Below are 7,499 nucleotides of genomic sequence, written 5' to 3'. Positions count from 1 at the left end.
CACGCATCCAAAAATGCGCGCGGTGGCGCTGCTTGCGGCGCCATCTTTGATTTCGTCTACTTCAGCTCATGCGCTATGCCATGCGGCTGACCACGTGCACTGTAAAAAAAATTTTGTCAAAATGACGGGAAAATCTTGGCAGCTCTATTTCCAAGCATATGGCCGTCAAAATGATGGCAGGCCGTCATTTTCAAATGATGGTAATATTTTATCATTTGATGTCTTTCCCGTCAATTCAAAATACAAGCAAACCGTCAAATTGATAAAATGTAACTATCAAAATAACTGAAGGTCGTCATTTGCAAATGACGGTGTTCTTTCATTTTGACGTCTTTTTCATGAACTCAAAACACAACCGACCTGTCAGATTGATAACATTTCACCGTCATTTGCAAATGACGGTGTTCTTTCATTTTGACATCTTTTTCGTGGACTCAAAATACAACCGACCTGTACGTCTTTTTGTCAATGCTATTATGAGACCATCAATGTAGCATTTTCTCTGCGAGGTGACAAGAGACTCTCAACATGAAATGCAGCTGCATTGTTAGTATGATGGCCCAAGAGATGAAGTGTATTCTGTGTCACTATGAACTGTAGAGTGGTGTACCTCACCATGCGACCATCACTCGACATGGGTAGTACCTAATAAAATATGCATCGAAAGCTTTTGTCAATACTTGCACATTTATTATTCAAAGCGCTTTGATAAGGCTGAGCACCCTTGGTCCTATTCCGCTGCCTTTTCCTTTACCCCGCCTTTTGGTCCGGTTGATCTGTCCAATGTACCTGGAGTAAACAAAAAGAGAATGACAGAGTAAATCCATGCACCATAAACTATGCCAATCACATATTTGGGTTTCAGATGTGAAACGCCGGAAATGTATAAACTATGCTGCATTGTGTGAGAGACACTGTATGATGAAATCAAAGGACACCAGATAGAAATGCTGAGCAGCAAATGTGACCATACTTGTCGCATACTGAACTAGCTACATGTATATGCTCTGATGCATAATGTTCCCAAGTAAGCATGGAGGGTAATAACAAATATAAAATGTAAAAAGAGCCCACAGTTGCACAAACAAACCGTGTATTATTTCTAGTAACAGAAATAGCTGCTCATAATGTAGAGGGATAAACACATACTCTAAACCGTAATTCTGCAAGGTCATTTTGCTTCACTTCAGGAGCTCTGCCATGAATCGCATCTAGACCACTAAGTTCCAGTAGGCTACATGCACACTTGTGGCAGCTGTCCACTTTTACAAACCTCATTATCATGCCCTGGAACTTGTTAAACATCAACACTAGTGAAATCTTGGCCTGCACTGCTAGGTGCTGCAAGATCTTCCTCACATTGTGTCACACTCTGTCTTGGACACACAATGCTGCCATGAAAGCAACTTACATGAGACGTGAATGATTTTGCACTTGAAAACACTTTTTTACAGTTTACAAAACAACAGGCAGTGGCAACACTAGAAGAAATATGCTTCTTAACGTGCCCAACCTCTTTAAAAAAAAAAAGAAAACTTGACATCACGAAATATATGAGGACATCTAAATTCTTGTCCAGATGACACAGAAGCAACATCATCTCCAACATGACTGCGTGAAACAAGCACACGCAGTGCATTAAATGTTTTGAAATGTTTTGAGCAGCCCTGATTTACACATGCTACATTAACATTATGAACATTTGAATGAACTCTGTAGTGTCTCTCATATTTGTACAAGTTCTGCACTGCAGTCTCGCAAATGTGACAAGAAATCATGACATTGAGATGTGTTTCCATGAAATATACTTTAGAAGTATGCGCCTATGAGCTGACTTCGCTGACGAGGCAATATGTTGCAGCTGTGGCTTGGGTGCATGGGGTGAGTAGGCCTGCACATTAAATTTGAGGTATTAGTTCAGAGGACCATATTTAGGGTCTGATTTGTCTTTACAAACGACACACGTGTCCTCAGAAATTTTAAAACACGGAGACAATAAATTCCAGAGATATTCAATACATACGTCGCTTCATGGAGTGTTAAAGTTGCAGTGACATCCACAGCCAAGTATGCTTGAGGTTGATATACACCTATGCCAGAAGGCTTATGCGCTGACAGTGGGGCAATACGTCGCAGCTGTGGCGGGGGTGCATGTAGGCAGTTGGCCTGCACATTAAACTTGAGGTACTAATTCAGAAGACCCCATTTAGGGTCTGGTCTTTCTTTACAAATGACACACACATGTCCTCAGCAATGTTAAAACACGCAGAAAAAAAAAAATTCCCAGATACTGAGTACATACCTCGCTTGGTCGAGTGCCAAAGTTGCAGTGATATCCACGGCCAAATATGATTGACGTTGACCTTTCAGACCTGTCCTGTGAACCTGAAATGATTGGAGCGATTAGCAGTCAGTCAATCACATCCATTCGATAGTTACATGCAGTAACTTGCATACTAACTTGCAAGCACTTGACAAATCCCTTAGCCTCCTCCTCACCCTGCTGTGTTTTAAATCCTTACACATGTCGAGAACATTGCAATTTAATCCAGTTTCTCCATTTTTACGCAGTGACAGCTGCTCGTTTGATAGGCGGCACTTTTAAATTTTCTATGAAAAAATTCAAAGTCGGGCCACGCGCGTGGATGCTCTTGGTGTAATGCTTCTCAATACAAACTCCCGTCTTTCGCGTCTTGGTCTTTTTTTTTTTTTTTTCGCAATGCTTCAGCGCTCCCGTTCAGTGGCGTAGCCAGGGGGTGGCACACCGGGCCCGTGCCCTCCCCGAAATTCTTTTGCATACAGAGCGAAAAATGACCATTTCAAGGAGGTGCCCCCAACCCCCGAAATGAAGGCGGTGCGCCCCCCCCCCCCCCTACCCCTGAAAAAATTTCTGGCTACGCCCCTGCTCCCGTTTGCATGTTACAAGGTCACTTTCGACTGCGATTCGTGAATCAGAATAGAGCTGGCCAATCGCTATCGGATACCAACGTCTGCATCCTTTGCCGGGAAACGATCAAGAAACAGAGAGAGTAAATTGCACAAGAAATGCAGTTTTAAGCTACACTACAATACAAAAAAAAACTATTAATTTATAGTTGACGTGTACTTTACGAATTAGCGACTATAGCATCCACATTATGCAAGTCGTCAGAGTTGCAGATGATCATGATCAGCATTAGCGCATGTATACCAACGAAAAGATGAAAAGCAAAAAGAAACAACTAAATAAAGTCTTATACTAATTGAGGACCCTATTGAGCATTTTTTTCAAGTGCTCTGAACGTACTCGGCCGTACATGGCGCACTAGAGTTCCTCCACTCGATCCCAGTCCTCGCACCGTTTTAACCACTTTCAATCGCCATCGAAAGTGCGCGAAAAGTGCACTCTACTCAAAAACGCGCGCCAATATTCCTCGTACGTTTGAGCTTTTTTTTTTTTTTCACTGGAACATTTTTATTCATTTTTTTTCTTCTTTTATCACACTAGATGCAAGCTGACGCTTGAAAATTGCTGCACGTGGTTCAGCCTCGGTGCGAAAGCACATCGCTCGAATGCATACCGCAAAAAGCAGAACAGACGAGCGATGGGAGTCGCCTCCACAACGCGCGAAAACTAGAGCTTACTTCTTTGCTACACGCAAACGAAGTGCCTTGTTAAACCGTGCACAGCCGAAGGTGTAAACAGACGAAAGTAGTATATAAGTAGAACAGTACACTCACCTTTACACGTGCACTCGAGTTGAGGCTGCAGCTCCAAAGCACACACGCGCGTTGCACAGGCACTCGCACGCCACGCAAAAAAAAGACAAAATGGCGCACCAAACCGACATGGAAGAAGCACGCACAAAAGATCGAAGAAACACGTTGGAATGTACCGGCGTACCAGCAGTACCCGCTCTCTCGGCTCTTTCTTTCTCTCTCCGGCGCTCTGCCTCCTCCACTCTTTTTCTTGGAGAGGTAACCGCTGAGAGAGCGACGTGTCACGTGACGTACGGTAGCCAACCGAGGCGCGCTGGAACTTTCTCTCTCATTTTTCTCTCGTCTCTCTTTCTCTCCGCTCGCTCGTTGACAAGAGAGTCGCCGTCTTTCCCATTTGACGCCGACGGCTCGTCAAAAAAGATAAAGAGGTCGCTGTCAAAAATGATGGCTCTAGAGTTACTGTATATGCTACCTTTAGGTAGCAGAGTTGCGCATCTGTCTTCCAACGCCGCTAGCAACCATGCATTGCGGAGAAGCTGCCGCTTGGGCCAATTTTTTTATTTCTCGACGCCGCCGCTGCAGCGAACTGAATTAACACTCGCCATCGACAGCCAATGTTTATTGCCGGTCTTCGACACGCCAGACAGGTTAATCGGCGTCACGGTAGGCATGTCGCCTGCAAAAACGAAGTGCGACTTCACCGCATAGCTGTGGTTGCTAGCCGGACCTATGCGCAACTCTGCTACCTAAAGGTAGCATATACAGTGACTCTAGATGGCTCGTTTTAACAGTGTGTGTATTGGGTGCGTATGTCCTGTGTCGGCTACAGTCGACACAGGACATACGCACCCAATACACACGTGGTCGTGGGAGGCGCGACTCGCTGAACGGACTCTGGGAAGCCAACTGGCAACCCTAAGTCAGGCCCGCCGAGCCGCTATAGCCAGTGGAGCCTTGGAAGAAGGGCCCCACCCGCAATGAACCACATTTTTTTTTTCAATAAATGTTGTTTCTCTCTCCGCGCTGGTCATACTGTGCCGCTGTATTGTTATTAGGATGTCTCACATGTGCTACTCTATAAAGGAGGGCATATATCGTATCTTTTTGATGACTCAACTTGGCTTGGATTGCGGCAGCAGTGATAAAATAAACGCATAGACTGCGATTACAGCAAAACAAGTGTGCTGTAATCGTAGAATAAGGCTTCATTTAACCGCCAGCGCGCTGAAAAGGACTGTTAAATTCATTACATTCGTGTTCAGCGAAAAGAAAGTAATTCTATAGAAATCACATGTGCTTTCGTTTTTAATTTTTACCGGCACTACAATGGTCATCGCGTCCACCAACCAATGTGAGCATGTTCCACGCCAATGGAAGAAGACCGAACGCACATCGAAAACTTCTGTTTTAAAAATTGCAACTTCTTTTCCAGAGAAATCGCTCCAGGGTTGGACCCTTCAGACGGTACGCTTTCTATTGCGGTACAAACAGAAAAGCGATGAAGGACGGCAGACAGTCCCTTTAAGAAACAAAGGAAAACCAATGCAGCAGGTCACACTAAGATTAAAACCACAACCTACAGCTGCGATTCGAACCCGGGCCTTTTGAGTAGGAAGCGAGAATCTTACCCCTGCACCACTTCGGCGCAACTCTTAAACCACCACACATTGCAGACTACCGATCGCAGCGCTGCAAGCGGTTTGACCTTGTTTGGGCTTCACTTTCCGAAGCTCGTTCCGAGCACTCCCCTGTTCTAGTACACTCTAGTACCATATTATTGCTTTGTACCGCGTGACGAGCAGTCGGACTCCTTCATCTTTGAATTGGATTGGCTAGCTACGTATTTGTCTACGTTGAGACATGCGCCACTCTGTCTACAGAGGATATTGCCGCGAGCGTCCTACTGCAGTAAGAAAAAGGGGAGGAGGAAGAAGTAACCCTTGTAGAGGAAGCACCAGGAATAAGCAGCATTGCAAATAAAATGGTTCAAGTTTCATTTCAACAACGGATGTTTAGCTCCTGATAACAAGTTGCAACATAGCTATTTCAGTTCAGCGAACTTTCACTTTAAAACTTTTTCCTGGGGTCCCTTGAAGTTCGTTAAACTGAAGTTTCACTGTATTCGCAAGAGTCAGCGACCACGAATACGACTGCACACGCAAACGCGTCGCTAACCTGCCTAACTGCAGTTCTTATACGGTGAAATAAAATTTATAAACCCATAGCCGCACATGCCACTTCGGCACTCGCATCAATAGAGATACATACAACAACAACCTGCCGTTCATCTGATAGAGCAAGCTCGCTCTAAATAAAACAAAGGAAACAACAAAACTTGATAATATGCGATAGATTGAGATAACCAAGATAATTTAATGTGTGTTTCTCACACCACGGCTCGTTGTGTTTTGAAAGAGGGCTTGTCCGCGATTGTATTATTAAATACATGCCTAAGTGTAAAGGAGACTTTGTCCTTGATGTGTTACAGAGTGTGAAACATTCTGCCGGCATTTTTTTTTTCCTTCTGATGAATCATGCGCAAATGGAGTAATCGCTGGAGCATCGGGAATACACCCATTGCTCAACATTTGCAACATCTTTGTTAGTGTTTATGGGGTGTTAACTCGTGTTTGCGCGCATGCGTGCGTGTGCATCACCACGAAGACACATCCCTTATCCGAAACCCACCTTGAAAGCTGACGAAATGCTCTTGCATTTGAAGATGTTTTGGCATTGCAGTGATGATCACCCCGAAATTCCTTATAAATGATTTTGCCAAACTGATGGCTCGAACACCGATATAACTTCTCAGCATATTTTTAACTATTTATTTATTTATTTATTTATTTATTTACCTATTATGGTACTATATGCCGAAGACATTGCTGCGTTGCAGGGGGGGGGGACCTTAAATGGGGAAAAATGCAAATAATGGTTGCAATCTGTGGACATCAAAAGCAAACACACGAAAAACAATAACACTAACAACGTATTTTCTGGAAATCTGAATACGCTGTACGCGCTATGAAAATTATGTCGTCCAAGCGCACTCGTAAAGTCTCCGTCATCTGTCGACACCACGCCCTAAAGCAATTTGTCCCTTAGGCGCTTTGTACCGGCAGCACTTGGTTACAAGACGACTGAAATACTTTTGTTCGAAGAAATTTCGAGTATGTTTCTGTTATGGATATGTCAATGTGATACGGAGAACGATGGTTTCTGGAGAACACTGCGGTTGACGGCGTAATAATTACGATATGCTTGATATAATAATGAACACCTACATAGCTAGGCTGCGGCGGATATTAAGGGATGTCCCGAGAGAGCATCTTCTTCAAGGCGGTGACGCTAGAGTAATGAATACTAGTCAGAAACAGCAATTAATTATTTCGGAGAGCTTCCAACGTCTTAGCAAAAGTTACAGAATCAGTCCCATACGATGGTATACTTAATTACGCTGAGCCCTGTGGTATTCAGTCTTACGCTGATTGCTCTCTATACACACCTGCCAAGCACTGCTTGTCTGTGAACATACGCAGATGACATCTGCGTTTGGACGTCTGCGGTTACTCGCCTGCAGTTGCGAGCGAGAATCCAGAGAGCTGAAGAGACATAGCTGAAGAACTCGTGGCTGTAGAGATGGAGACTGTACTAAACAGCTATTCGTCGGTACTACACTACATACCGATTGGAAAGACGGGTGTACCCTCCACCACACCTAAAACTGACTAAAGAAGAAAGCGTCATATTCAGATGCCTTCGAAGCAACACACACGCAGATAGAACATTAGTACACCGCC

The 7,499-nt window shown here is 44.2% G+C and overlaps 1 long non-coding RNA gene across 1 annotated transcript; it reads right to left on the bottom strand.

Moving 5' to 3' along the window:
- Positions 1–441: 441 nt before the first annotated feature.
- Positions 442–3,842, bottom strand: LOC119372231 (uncharacterized). The gene is made up of 3 exons (XR_005179477.2): positions 3,721–3,842; positions 2,303–2,385; positions 442–789 (listed from the first exon to the last, which is right to left on the bottom strand). It is a non-coding gene; the product is annotated as an uncharacterized LOC119372231 (long non-coding RNA).
- Between the last annotated feature and the right edge of the window lie 3,657 nt (positions 3,843–7,499).

This window comes from Rhipicephalus sanguineus, chromosome 10 (assembly GCF_013339695.2).
Source record: "Rhipicephalus sanguineus isolate Rsan-2018 chromosome 10, BIME_Rsan_1.4, whole genome shotgun sequence".
NCBI lineage: Eukaryota > Metazoa > Arthropoda > Arachnida > Ixodida > Ixodidae > Rhipicephalus > Rhipicephalus sanguineus.
Note: the sequence above shows the minus strand (reverse complement) of the source record. Positions and strands in the feature narration are given on the sequence as shown.